This window comes from Ochotona princeps, chromosome 19, assembly GCF_030435755.1.
Source record: "Ochotona princeps isolate mOchPri1 chromosome 19, mOchPri1.hap1, whole genome shotgun sequence".
Classification (NCBI taxonomy): domain Eukaryota; kingdom Metazoa; phylum Chordata; class Mammalia; order Lagomorpha; family Ochotonidae; genus Ochotona; species Ochotona princeps.
This window is the reverse complement of record NC_080850.1, coordinates 37,273,438-37,289,257: the sequence shown is the minus strand read 5'-3', so window position 1 is coordinate 37,289,257 and position 15,820 is coordinate 37,273,438. Positions and strand designations below refer to the sequence as shown.

The 15,820-nt window shown below is 39.3% G+C and overlaps 1 protein-coding gene across 2 annotated transcripts in view; it reads right to left on the bottom strand.

Annotated features, from left to right (window-relative positions):
• The window catches only part of FNIP1 (folliculin interacting protein 1), an 89,462-nt gene that overhangs the window by 72,585 nt on the left and 1,057 nt on the right, over nucleotides 1-15,820 (bottom strand). The window lies entirely within an intron of this gene.

Below are 15,820 nucleotides of genomic sequence, written 5' to 3'. Positions count from 1 at the left end.
ATTAACTGTGGCAAGCTCAAACAATGAAATACTGTACTGTGGTTCAACCCTGATTAATTCTGTCTCCCCCTTCCTCAAGGACATCTGGCAATCTCTGCAGGTGTTTTAACACCTTGCAAGTGGGATATACTACTGACACCCAGTGAGCGGAGAACAGGGATGCTAGGAAACTTCTTACAACGCATAAGACAACTTCCCCCCTTAAAAAAAAAAAAAAAGAAATTCTTCCCAGTATAAAACATCAACAAAGGGGGGCCAGCACAGTGGTAGACTGATCTCCAACCCTGAGGCATTAGAATCCCTTGTGGGTACCAGTTCATGTCCCAGCTGCTCCACCTCTGACCCAGTGCTCTGCTTCTGCCCTGGGAAGGCAGCATAGGATGGCCCAAGTCCTTGGAACCCTGCACCCAGAGGGGAACTCTTGGCTCCCAGCTTCAAATCAGCTCAGCTCCAGCTGTTCAGCCATTTGAGGAGTGAACCAGTTCATTAATACTATCTCTCCTCTCTGTGTAACTTCTGCCTTTCTTTTTTTCCTAGATTTCTGATTTGTCTTTTTATGAAAGGTAACAGATTTCATGTATTTTAATTTTTAACTTAAATTTTGAATTATATTGTACAATTTATGGAATTGTACAATATAAGAGTCTGGGATTTCCCTACCCCCTTCCCAAACTCCCACCCCCTCAACTGATCTTCCCCATATACTATGGTATAATCCTTCACAAGCAGTCGTAAGTTCATCGGTCTGTTATCTGAGTGTGCCCCAACATTGCTGGTACAGACAACGTCAGACAGTCCAGCATCCCACTGCCTAGATATGACCAACAGTTCCACTGGGAGTCCATCTCTGATTTGGCAGTAGGGATGCGTACTACTTTGTGTCTTCACATAGATATGACTAGATATGACAGTCTCTTTTACACCGTCACTATACATTCCCTTAAATGAGAATCCACAAAACAAATGCAACAGGTATGAAAATTCTGCCTAATAAAAATAAAAAAATCTGAAAAGTGAAATATTATGAAAAATCCTGTCCTAAAGCAGTAAGAACGAATGAACTATACAGACTATGTATTGAAACAAGTTGGGTAAGGGGTGGGGGCGGGGGAGAAAGGCACACAGGAAGAAAACATATCTATGAGCCCATCAGATAAAATTAATCTTTAATGTTAGAAGTTGGAAAAGAAGTAGAGTTCATGAGGGACTTCAGGAATACAAGCGTGTTGTTTCTTGAACTGCATATTAACTACCCTGATGGGCTGTATAAATTCACTGAACTAAACAGTATCAGCACATTTAGGCATGTTATTGTTCAATCAATTTTTTTTAATTCATAGGATGCCCACTACAAAAAGGGAGTTTTATGGTACAAATTTTGAAAAGTTAAATATTAGTCTACCATCAAGTATACTTCATATCACATTAGCAAATATTTCTCTGAAAAATTCTCCCTTGTAATCTGATCATTCTAATCCTAGCTTTGTCATTTACCAATTACACTAACCTTGACTAAGTCATATTTCCCATATTTAGACTTTAAAAACAATTATTACTTTATTTAAAAGGGTAAGAGACAGAGAAATAGTCTTTTTTGCCACCAACACTTAGGGCTGGACCAGTCCCAAGCCAGTTGCTGCAAACTCAATTCAGGTCTCCGATGAGGTCACCCCAAATCATCATATACTCTAACATGAGATGCAGGCGTCACAAATAGCATCTTAACTATTATGCCAAGCTCCTACCCCTTTATCTTTAAAAAAAAACTTCACTGCCAAGGCTAGCATAGCGGTACACGGGATTAAGCTGCTGTCTGCCACACTGGTATCCATATTAGAGTGCCAGTTCAAGCCTTAGCTGTTCCACTTCCAACCAGTTTCTTGCATATATGCCTGGGAAAGCAGCAGAAGATGGTCCCATGTGAGTGTCCTGAATGGATTCCTGGCTGTGTCTGGCCACTGCAAGCCATTTGGCGACTGAACCAGCAGATGGAATATCTGTCTTTTCCTCATCTGACATTCTGCCTTTCAAATAAATAAATCAATCCTAAAATTCAAAAATTGCTAAAGGAATACAAACAGGTGTAAAATCTGAGAATTTAACCCTACTAATCTCTATACTATAAATAACCATTCTCAACACTTATGTGTTTCCTTCTAGAATTTTTCTTATACAAACAAACATTATGGAGTTCAAACACAAATATTAGAAAAACAAGATTATATAGCAAACTACTCCCTGAAATTTAATATATGTAAACATCTCTACCAGTACATAAAGAGTCACTATATTTGTTGCATAGCTACACAGTGATATAGAATATTTAATTGATTTAATCCATGTCTAAATTACGGTAATAACAATTGGAATCTACTTCAAACAATGCTTCAATGATCACCAAAACCCTGTTACATGATTACCTTGGCACAACCATTGCTTTCCAAAACAGTTCTCACTATACTCTCATCATCACAAAACAGGATCTGTTTCACTACCTTTTACCAAAGAATGCTTTCTTTCTAGCTTTCATCAGACTGACTGAGTTTAGTAAACCACAGCTCTGCTACTTCTATTAGTATTCTGTAATTGTTGACAATAAACTAACTACTTCTTAGGATGCATGTTAGGATGTCAGCATCCCATATCAAAATGCCAGAGTTACCCCCCAGGTGCAGCTCCTGAATCCAATCTCTTACTAATGCTCACTCTGGGAGACAGGAGTGAGGACAAGGGGCTGAGATCCTGGAGCCCTGGACTGAGTCCCTGACTCTAGCTGAGGAAGGCATCTGGTGAGTGAACCAGCAAATAAGAGTTCTCTCTCCCTCTGAACCATAAATACATAAACCAAAATTTTTTAAAGTCTATGTATTTTCCTGTTTATATCACCTATTAAAGAAGGTATTTAATCACATAAGCATTTACAAAACTGACCTAACATCACTTACTTCATAGAACTGCTGAGAAACCAAATGAGAAAATACAAAACACAAATCAATGATACTAACTACAGCTGCACATCAAAAACATGCTAGCAATCTGTCTCCTCTCTGTAAATCTGACTCTCCAATAAAAATAAATAAACCTTTATGTATACATAAAAGAAAGGGCCTGACACAGTAGCCTAGTGACTAAAGTCTCTGGCTGGCATGTGCGGGGATCCTGTGTCCTGGCTGCTCTCCTTCCCTTCCAGCTCCCTGCTTGCGGCTTGGGAAGGTAGTGTAGGACGGCCTGCAGCCTTGTGCCAATCTGAAGCCAGGAGCCAGGAACTTCTTTCAAGTCTCCCACATGGGTGCAGGGGTCCAACTGAGTCATCCTCTGCTGCCTTCCCAGGCCATAAGCACAGAGCTGGATGAAAAGTGGAGCAATCGGGACTGGAACTGGCGCTCATATGTAATGCTAATGCCCAAACAGAGGCTTGGCCTACTACACCATGACACAGCACCAGCCCCTGAATCTTTTTTTTTTTTTTAAAGATTTTATTATTATTGGAAAGCCGGATATACAGAGAGGAGGAGAGACAGAGAGGAAGATCTTCCATCCAATGTTTCACTCCCCAAGTGAGCCGCAACGGGTCGATGCATGCCGATCCGAAGCCAGGAACCAGGAATCTCTTCCAGGTCTCCCACACGGGTGCAGGGTCCCAAAGTTTTGGGCCGTCCTCAACTGCTTTCCCAGGCCACAAGCAGGGAGGTGGATGGGAAGTGGAGCTGCCGGGATTAGAACCGGCGCCCATATGGGATCCCGGGGCGTTCAAGGCGAGGACTTTAGCCACTAGGCCATGCCGCCGGGCCCCTGAATCTTTTTTTTTAAAGAAAGAATTTCAACTGTACAAAATCAGAGGATAACTTCAACAAAACAGCTAACTAAACTAGATATTCATGTGCAATAAAAATGAAGCTCAACCCTATTCCTCATATACAGGTGAAGCACAAGAGCTCAAAAACAGTAAAATTTCTAAAATAGGAGAAAAATATAATAATTCACAGTGTACTTAAATTGTCTAACAATCCTAAAATGCTATAAACTCTTCAACTTACAATAAACAGCATGGTTGAAATTTACAACTTTCAACTTTCAAAAGGTATCAAGAAAAAAACAGATACAAATGAAGGACTGGAGAAAATTAGCAACACATGTAAGCATCAACGCAGAAATGAAAACTGGTCACGCAGACTACCAGGAATCAAGGAAAATCAACAGAATGCATTTCCACTAAGGAATGAAGGTAGATTCTCAATGAAACTTACAAATATACCTAGACCCACAGAAAATTACAATCCTTATTACAGACCATGCCAACAATGCCAAGACCCACATAAAGAGCAACAAATTGAAACCATTTCTCTTTCATCTCTAATTTCATGAGACGGTACCCTGGTGATGCTAAATGCTAACATGGCTGGGGATGTTTTGCTCATCTTCCCAGGGAATGGCACTTTCTTGTTTCAATGTGCAGTTTTATTGCGTCAAATCTAATTATTTTTCCTGTGGGCTTTACCTTTTTGCATTTCCTAGTTATCTGCATCTTTCTCAATAAGTTCTTGTGATTCATGAATCGATCATCCATGAAAGGCTGCTTGTAAGCACCTGAGACTGTTAATGTCCCTTTTATCACTGTTACTCAGTACATCTCATGAGTAATGATGTTCTAGTTTTTATTGTGATTTCTTTACCATCACATGGGTCATGCACTGGCATCTATTTCTACATGAATGTTCTTGGTACTTTTTTTTTTACCACTATGGCAATGCATTCATTAAATTCACGTTGATGAAAGTTTACTATTTTTCTCCCCATTGTGGACTTTGTACACTGGCTATGTATTTAACGAAACTATAATGGAAGTGTAGCAGAAACTGATATGTTCAGATCTGGAGACACACAGCAGTATGTCCCTATGCATACAGAACAAGGATGGACTCCCATTGAACCGGTGAAGATGCCCTGACAGCAGGACACTGGACCCTCTGACATGGCCCATGGCTACACTGTCAGGAGACACTTCAATGGCAGCATGATGGACTTAAGATTGTTCACGAAAGACACCCATTGTAAAACTAGACAGGAAATCAATGGGGAGGGGAGGGAACTTGGGGAAGGGGGAAGGGAAATCATAATGCCTATTGAAAACTGTATCATAAAACAAAAACAAAAACAAATTTTTTAAAAAAAAGAAAAAGAAAACTGGTCAGAGCAGTGTTATACATACTCACCACCCAAACTGAATATAATACAAGTATATGTCAACAGCATATAGATAAATACTGGTCTATTAAAAAAAGAAAAATAGATCTTCAATCAAAAGTCATGAAATAGACAAGCTGCAACACGGATGAATTGAAAAAACATTCTGCTAAAGGAAAAGCAGATCATTCCAGGCTCCCTTGCAAACATCAAAACTTGCAGATGCTCAACCCCTTATAAAAATGGCCCGGTAGAGGCAGGCATTTAGCACAGTAGCTAACATGCCAATTGAGATGCTTACTTCCTACATTCTTGATTTGTGTCTCAGTCCCACTTCCCACCCAGCTTACTGTTCACACACACCCTGCGAGACAGCAGGTGGTAAGCAGTTGGGTCCCTGTCATCACATTAGGAGACCACGAATGAGGCCCTGGCTCCCAGCTTCAGCCTAGGCCCCTGGCTGTGGCAGACATACGGGAAGTGAACCAGCAAAGCTCTGTCTCTCTGTGCTGGTCAATTTCTCTCTCCTTGCCCTCATTCCTGTCTCTCTGACTTATAAACAGAAGAAATAAATATTTTAAAAGTGAAAAATGTGGCACAGTATTTGTATATAATGTATTCTGAATATGTATTTATGTATTCTGAATATCTCTAGATTACTTACAATATCCAATAAGATGTGAAAGCTATGCAAAGAAACTGCTACAGTGCATTGTAAAGGGAATAATGACACATTTTAAAAAGTGTTACGTTCAATACAGATGCAATAATTTCAATCTGTTTTAGGAGAGTGTGGAACCCACAGACACTAACAGCCCTTTGTACTGTTTCTATTCACAAAACCCTGAAGTTTTAACACGTATGCTTTATGCCTTCATGTGCCTTTACCCCTCACTTGAAAATCAAAAGAACTTTACACTGCTTTCCTTCTACTTCATGGAACTGGCACACACACTATATATAGGCACAGGAAATGGGTGATACGTATAGTACTTATGTATGGCAGGATCACTTTAGCACTTAAGCATCAACAGTTTTCAGAAATTACCTACTGTTTACAAAAATTCTTAGTGCTGATTCTCTATTATCCTGGACCTATGCTCAAGCAAACCAGTAAATCGTTAAGTTCCCTGAATGTGTCTGTGATCTGCCACCACTGTTCCTGTAATTCCCATTACTGTGAGTTTCCCTTGCTGTATCTGTTTCTCTTTATCCTAATCGCCCATCTTCTAAAGACAATCTGTCTGCTTCTATTTACTACAGTCTGTCACATATTTTTTCTTGTCATTTGCATCTTTATTTAGGCTATGAGTTTCTCAGCAATTCTTACTTATTTTCATATCCACACAGCTTGACATAATGCTTTCAAACTGGTAGATCTATAGAACTGAACTGTTCAATGTGTAATCACAGCAAAACCAGGAACACTGGTTTAATTTTTCATAATGTACGTATAAAGTTTCGCTTTCAACAGTATCTCCTGAACAGCACACAATAAACATGATATAATTACATCATGGTTAAACATGTATTTAAAATTCTACCTAAAGGAACTAAGGTCCTGGGAGAGAAAACCAGCAAGATTCCATCTACAGATTCACTCCACCAAATGGCTACAAACTCCAGGGCTGGGCCAAGGGCAAAGCCAGGAGTCACAACCTCAACACCCACTTCCCACATGGATGACAGGAATGCAAATACCTGAGCTATCACCACTCAGTGCAGCAATCACACATTAAGAGAAAGCTGGAAAACAAATCCAGGTACTACATGTGTTGTGGGCACACTAACCAACAGGATAAATACATAATTCTGATACATGTGGAATTCCTATTACATAACATTCAGGAATCTGTGAAACTTGGAAACTATCTTATAATGTATATTCCAAATATAGAAATTCTAAAAAAAATTATTTGTTAAAGTATTGAATGTCTGTTCAGCAAAAGACATATTTAAGAATATTCACAGCAACACTCTTACTAGTAAAATAGAAACAATCCTTTGATTCAAATTAATTTCCCATCAATATTAGAATGGTTTGTTTTATGTTCACACAACAAAATACACAGCAACAATCACTGTTACATATAGCAATATGAATAAATAAATTCAAAGTGTTTTGAACAAAACAGGAATATACAATTGTAACATGAATTCATACACATACAGACAAAACTAACCTACAGTGTAAAAAGTCAGGAAAAAGTTTACCCTGGGCTAAAGTGAAGGAGTGTGAAACAAGGCAGACTTTGAGGATACTGGCAGCATTTATGTTTCCACTTCTGGGAGCTGATTCCATAAATATATTCACTTTAAGAAAATGTACTGGCCTGTATGTTCATGACCTTTCCACTTTTCTGCAAACCATTATACTTAAGATGTACTTTTAAAAGCAAAGGAATGGAATAACAGTAAGGGGATAAATTACAGAAAAAAATAAACAACAAAAAGAAAAGCTTGGAGTCTCCTGCGGTTTCTCAACCATCAGCTCAATCTGCTAATCTCAAACCCTCTAACATCCTTTTAGGTCTAAAAGACCCTGTAACTGCACATCAAAACAACTGCTTCAGCAACGCACTCCAATGCTAGGCAGACGGCACCACGTTACCTTAGCTTTCATATAGCTTTCATAAGGCAAGTGCAGAATGGAGACACAAGCATAAATTTACAAATTATGAAAAAGAATACTGTTACTACAAAGTACCACTAAATTAACTGTATAGAATTAGAACATTCAAGAGGAAAAGACTATGCAGTTGATCTTTCATTGCAGTATTGTAACAGCTAAGGTTAACAACCCAAATGCCCAACAGCAGATACCAGTTAAATAAGCTGTTTTGCTTATTCAATGGTTTACTTTGCAGTTGTTAAAAACAATGACAACTTCTGTATACTGTGGATCTCCACTGCATACTAAACAACAAAAGCAAAGTGTAAAATAATATGTAACAGGACATGACCTTTTTCATATGAAGATACTGTTTATGTCTATGTTTATTTGCTATCCTTTGTAAAAGAAAAAGGAAAGTAAAAACAGTTACTACAAGGAAAAAGAAAACGAGGAGACAAGAACAAATAGATTAAAATAATGTGGATTACTCATTGTTCTGAATGTGATAGTACTGACTTTGGAATTGTGCATATTTTACACAATTTTTTTAAAAAAGAAAAAACTATCAAAATTAAAAATATAAAGAAACTCAGCCTATTATTTATTTCAGTTATAGCCAAATAGGGAAAAATTATCTTGAGAGATTTTAAAAGCCAAAATGTTATTTAAAAACAAAGAGCACTTTAAAGAAATCTTAAACTGCACTCAGTAGTTTTACAACTGCTGATAATAGTGACAGTGTTCATTTTAAATTATTATACATGCTGTAAAATAAGCTGATCAGATAATCATACTATTAAGAAATAGGAATTTGAACATTAGAAACAAAAAATATTTAAACGAAAATACTACAAAATTTAATTTGAACTGGAAATATTAGTACTAACTTTTTTTTTTTAAAGATTTATTTATTTTATTACAAAGCCAGACATACAGAGAGGAGGAGAGACAGAGAGGAAGATCTTCCGTCCGATGATTCACTCCCCAAGTGAGCCGCAACGGGTCGATGCACGCCGATCCGAAGCCAGGAACCAGGAACCTCTTCCAGGTCTCCCACACGGGTGCAGGGTCCCAAAGCTTTGGGCCGTCCTCGACTGCCTTCCCAGGCCACAAGCAGGGAGCTGGATGGGAAGTGGAGCTGCCAGGATTAGAACCGGCACCCATATGGAATCCCGGGGCCTTCAAGGCGAGGACTTTAGCCGCTAGGCCATGCCGCCGGGCCCAATACTAACTTTTTAAAACAAGAAAAATCCTGTATCTCTTAGAGTTCTTTGAAGACTTAAAAAAATACTGATCAATGGCAATGAAGAGCTTTAGAATACACAAAAGTTGGTAAATACCATTTCTACCTATTGGAATTTCTGAAGAAAATGAACCTGGAGAGGAGGCTTGTATCCCAACCCTGAAGACTCCCAGAGCCTCACCAAGGACTATCAGTATGAGCACCGAGGACTACATCCCTACTGCCAAGGAGACCACGGGGGAAACAGAGTGCCTTCATAGGCCAAGAACTCTGAGGTCACCCACCCCCGTTTGGATCTACAATGTGGGATGGAAGAAGCCCAATTCCTGCCTTGCAGGATCCAGGGTCATCGGAACGACAACCAGGATCCCTGAGCGGTCCGCAGAAACAGAACAGTAAACTTCCTTCGGGATTAGGGAGAGGAGCTTTCTCTGGCTCTTGCCTGCTTCCAACTTTGGGTCCCCACCCTTTCATAAGGAACATCAGGATCGCTCCAGAAACACCTCATAACAAACAAACAAATGAACAAACAAACTAGAATAAATAGACAGAGAACAACTAGGAAAGCTTAGAAACAGACAGGAAGCGGTCAGCCAAGATAACTCATTGGGTGGGACACAAAGATCAGTTACTCCTCTGGGGTGATAAAGATTTCTCTGCACACCCCTCCCAAAAACGTTCACCTAAACTGTTGACATTTGTCCTGTTAAAGTTATAGAGTTAGACTACCCGAAAAACAACCAGGTTCAGCAAAATCATGCTTCAATGCTATAAAATGCTAAATACTAACATTAAAATAGACAAGAGACAGCTGAATAGCAATCTATAGCCATTTTAAGGTATATAGAACATGGTTGAATATAAACCAAAATTGAAATGTCTATGAAGAAGTCACAGGTTGTGGTTGAAAACCTGCATTTCCCTAGTAACATATTGGTTAATCAATACCATGTCAATTAATGCCATAATGTCATAAATGGTTGTAAATATTATGTTGGGTTTTTTTACCTGATTGGGATGATACTCTGCTGGTTCTACCTTCAGACCAGAGATGGTCTCACCAGGAAGCCACTGAACTTACCAGGACAATAAGATGCTGGACTTTATGCTTGGTAAATACCTCCAATGAAAGAATGTCATCTGAATTTGAACTATGGAAATGCAACAAGGCGGAGCAATCCACCGTGGTGGGGGAGGGTTTGGGGAGGGGCGGGGGGAATCCCAGTGCATAAAAAAATGTGTCACATAATGCAATGAAATTAATAAAAAAAAAAAAAAAGAAAGAAAAGAAAATGAACCTGGAATAGTATAATGAAAAACCACTAAGATCATGTCCAAAGCACATAGGAATCAAGCTCAAAGGATGCCCACCTGCCAAAAATGGCTCATCAAAAAAATTCATGAAAAAGATTGAGTTAAATACAGTGTACAAATTAAAACCAAATTTAAAAACCTAACTAGTGACCCTTACAGGCTGCTAGAACAATAAATAATTATTTGGAAACTGAAAAATAAAACACCCACATTGTGCTTCCTAATTTGAGAAGAAATGATAATAAATCAGTTTACATCTTCTGGTGAAATAATACAGTAGTTCTAAAAGTGTAAGTGTCCACCCCATCAACATTAATACTAATTGGAAACTTGCTATAACTATCAACAAAACTTCCAAAAGTTCATGCATACACACTGACATTCAAATGTTTTGCGCTGCTTTTTCACAAACAAAAATGAAGTCCATTTACATTAATTATATTGTTAAGAGGGGTACAAAAGAATATTAGATTTTGAAAAATCAAAAAACATTTTTGCAACCGTAAGACAAAATTAGAGTAACAATAAAATGTTCCTATGTTAAAGACAAACCTGTTTAAATTATTGAATTCATAGCTAAAAAAAAACACAAACTAAGAACATCTTCATTAAAGAACTCAAACTTATTTAGATTCACTGTTTTTAAATATTTGTTCATCAGTTACTTAATTTATGTGTCACTTGGGCCAACCCTTAGAAATATAGCACTAAACAAGTTAGACAAGAACTGGGCCTCAAGCAACTTAGAATCAAGTGAAGGACACCAAATTTATAAAAATGCAACTGACACCTAAGAGACTAACCACACCACAATGGGTCGGAAAATCTGAGCTGCACTGGAGCTTTAAAGAAAGATGTGTCGGAGCCACAGTGTTTCAAGTAATGTGAACACACATGAGCCAGATTATTCCTAAGAAATATCAGTCAACTCCAACCACAGTCCACATCCACAGGAAAACCTAGAGAGGAACCTGGAAAGCAAAATACCAGTCAAGTGCCTACCACACTGTTTAATCCTCAAAACCACTCTAAGGAAGCAGATGCATTGAAACGGAGACGCTTCTGCACCTACCCCTTCGCTGGCATTTTGTGTGAGTGACTTCACTACTAGGTCTAGCTGTATTAACACAGATCCACTCCACTGCCATTGTCAGTAACTGAAAAGGCAGCCAGCGCCTAAGCCAGCTGAGCAGAGCATGGTTGGCAGGAGACAGACAGTAAGGCCTCTGCCTCCTTCCATCCACTATATGAAGTGATGTAAGAGAAACCAAGAAGCACCACTTTTAAAACACAGTACAGTCTGGGGACCTAGGAAACATCTCAAATTTGAAAACAAAACATTTTCTTTTCAGAACTAACGGGCCAAGACTCGAATGCACAGATACACACCCCTTAACAACTAATGAGAACACTTTTCAGATTGTACAGATAGAGACAGTGTGGCAAAAATTGGTACCAATGTCATCACACCATCTACAATTCATCATAGAAAATGCAAACATGCCAACTGAGGGGTTTGGACTTCAACCTTTTTTTAAAGATTTATTTTTTTTATTGGAAAGTCAGATATACACAGAAGAGGAGAGACAGAGAGGAAGATCTTCCATCCAATTGATTCACTCCCCAAGTGTCCACAATGGCTGGAGCTGAGCTGATTCGAAGCCAGGAACCTGGAACCTCTTTTGGGTCTCCCACATGAGTGCAAGGTCCCAAGGCTTTGGGCCATCCTCGACTGCTTTCCCAGGTCACAAGCAGGGAGCTGGATGGGAAGTGGGGCCACTGGGATTAGAACTGGCACCCATACGGGATCCCAGCACGTGCAAGTCAAGAACTTTAAGTCACTACGCTACTGCACTGGACTTTTTTTTAAGTATAAAATGTCGAAAGAGGACTGGAGAAAGGTAAGAATGATGACAAAAACCCCAATTAAAAGGTTGAAAATTCTTGCCACAGAAAATAACAAATGTTTACGCACTAAAAATACAAAAAAAACCCATAATTCTAATTGGAACATGAAATGTGTCCTACTGAGTTCAAACTCTTTTAGTAAATTAATTTTCTTCTTAAACCAATCAGCTTTACAGGTAATGAATCTTTTTAAAAAATTCTTACTCCCACCAGAAAGTAGACCGACAGAAAACAAAAAAGCAGTTTCATCTGCCAGGAAGCACCTTCCATCACACATTCTTTAAACGATGAAAACACAGAACCGTTTCTATTCTATGAATGACTGAAACAGTATCCTTCAAATTCACTTCCGGCTCTATTTGCTAAGACAAGCACACAGAAATCTAAAGGGAGGGCTGGCATCGTCGCTCAACAGCTATTCCTCCACCTGCAAGCGCCAGCATCCCACATGGGACAGTGTCCAGGCTGTTCCAGTTCCGATTCAGGTCCCTGCTTGAGGGCTGGGAGAACATCAGAGGATGGCCTAAAGCCCTGGAACCCTGCACTCACGTGGAAGAGCCAGAAGTTGTTCCTGAGTCCTGGCTCCGGCAACTCCTGTGGTTATAGCCATTTGGGGAATGAACCAGGGAATGGAGTATCTTTCTTTATCCTTCTCTCTGTAAATCTGACTTTCAAATAGATAAACAAACCATTGTTTTAAACATCTATACGGAAAGGGTCCTTGCGATAAAGAGTAACAGGCAGAAAGTGAACTAGTGAATCAAAGTGCGTGCTCCGTCCTTTTGTGTGCACACTCTGTCTCAAATAAATAAAAATATTTTAAAAAGCTGCTTAAAACTTGAGTTACATAAAAAGATGCAGGTCACTGTAGAAAATGCAAATTAGGGCCCGGCGGCGTGGCCTAGCAGCTAAAGTCCTCGCCTTGAAAGCCCCGGGATCCCATATGGGCGCTGGTTCTAATCCTGGCAGCTCCACTTCCCATCCAGCTCCCTGCTTGTGGCCTGGGAAGGCAGTCGAGGACGGCCCAAAGCTTTGGGACCCTGCACCCGTGTGGGAGACCCGGAAGAGGTTCCTGGTTCCCGGCTTCGGATTGGCGAGCACTGGCCCGTTGCAGCTCACTTGGGGAGTGAATCATCGGACGGAAGATCTTCCTCTCTGTCTCTCCTTTCTGTGTATATCTGGCTGTAACAAAATGAATAAATCTTAAAAAAAAAAAAAAGAAAATGCAAATTAAAACCATGAGCTACCACTACATCTTTTAGAAAGTTATACTAAAAAAACTAAAAAAAATGTTGAAACAGCAAATTTTATGCTTTTGACACTACCAAAAATTTCTTTAAATCAATAGAGAAAAAGACAAACGGGGGTCAACGTATTGACTCAACTAGCTAATCTACCTTCAAGCACTAGCATCCCTTATGGGAACCAGTTTGCATTCCAGCTGCTCCACTTCCCATCCAGCTCCCTGCTTGTGGCCTTGGGACCCTGCACCCATGTGGGAGACCTATAAAAAGCTCCTGGCTCCTGGCTTCAGCAGTGAATCAGTGGATGGAACGTCTTTCTCTGTCTCTCCTTCTCTCTGTAAATCTGCCTTACAAATAAAGATTTAAAAAAAAAAAAAGACAATACCAGGTAAAGCAAGGATTGTAGAACTGTAATCCTGATCCACGGTTATTGGGGATACAAAATAGTACAACTGTTTTAGAAAACTAAGGCAAATTTTTAAAAAATTAAACTACAACATTTAGCATATGACCCACAAATATTTCTCATCAAGAGAAATGAAAATACTAGTCTGCATTACGACCAGGATACAAACATTCACTGCAGAACTGCTCACAAAACCCAGAATCTGGAAACAACCCAAACTTCCTTCAGTTCAAGAATGGGGGTATATCCAACATACACCATGAAGCAATGAAAGAATGAGTGAACGGAACTACTGATAAATTCGACAACATGGACAGACCCAAGTCATCATTCTGTGAAAAAAAGCCACATGCAAGAGTCTATGCAGTATGACTTTATTTATACAAAATTCTAGCAAAGCCAAAACTATAATGACAGAAAGCAGATCAGTAACTGCCCAGCGTGACAAGACAAGAGGGACAACTGCAGAGGGAACTTTTAGGGGATGGGCACATTCCAAAATCTCAATGGCACGGTGCACACTCAACTGCATCCATCCAAAACAAAACAAAACAGAACACTTAAAATGTACTTTCATATAAATGGTAATGCAATAAAGCTGCTCTAAAAAAAAAAAAAAGAATCTGGTTGATTAGATCAGCAAACTGCTAGTTATGTGATGTTAAGCAGACTCTTCTTCATTTTCTCACATGGACACAATTTATTTGCAAAGAAACTGCCAAGGGTGAGTATTGGGAGCAGTAATGATATCAATGCCTAGGATGCCACCATCCCTTATCAGAAGTCCCATACTCAAGTCCTTGCTCTGTTTCTGATTCCAGCTTCCTGCCAACACACACTCTGGGAGGTGACAGATGATGGTTCAAGCTCTCCCATAGCTCCAGGCTTTGACCTACTCCAACTCTGGCTGTTGTGGCCATTTGGGGAACTAATTGGCCAGTGGAAATTCTCCCTTTCTCTTGTCTCTGGTCAGGCTGCTTTCCAAATAAATCAGGCAAATATCTCTATCGTGTACTGCCGCTATTAGGCTTACACGTAATTCTTACTTCCACTGGAAAAACGATAATGCAATTATCTATACTGCTGCTCGCCCTATCTCACAAGGCTCTTGTGAAACATCAAATGAGATAACCGATGAGAAAGTTCCTTGGCAACTTCACAATAGTATTACACAACTGTACAGGAGGTAGTTACATTTTTAAAGAGCTGACGTGAAAACTTTTTTTTTTCAGGAGTGACCACTGTAAACTGGCTGCCCAAAGTCAGTCTTTGCTCAGAAATAGAAAGTTGCTGTCTATTTAAATGTCACCTTTAAAATACCCTTCCAGAATGTGTTTCCCACTATCTCTTGAGTTACTAAACATCTCAGTATAGTATTTATATAAACTGTACTTTCATTTTTCCACAGGAAAAATACTAAAGTCACGTCTAGAGAAAGTCAGGTGAGCGTGGTGAGGAGACACCACAGTGGAAAAGACCAATACCTAGAATTTCTGTCTGTAGTTTTTTCCTCTAAAAGCTAAATTCTTTCCATTTAATAATTCAAGTCAATTTATATATATATATAAATAAGTCCATATATATACAAGTCTATTTATATATAAATCAAGTATTTACTTTGTGTTTTCTGATGTGACCCGTATTAGCAGCAAAGGTGAATAATTTTAGCATCAGAACTTTTTAAACCAGCGTGGCACAATCCTGTCACACTTCAGCCTGTGGCAAAATTTCGAGATTCCCATTGTTCCCTACTGCTATTTTACAACTGGGCTCTCCGCTGACCTAACTCTGAGTGATAATCCACATTTCCCCCGGTTCCATTTGCAAGTCTCTATGCTATAAAAGCTGTATGGAAGACACATCATCTTCTCAAGTGAAGTTCCATGAATACAAGCTCTGAATTCGAG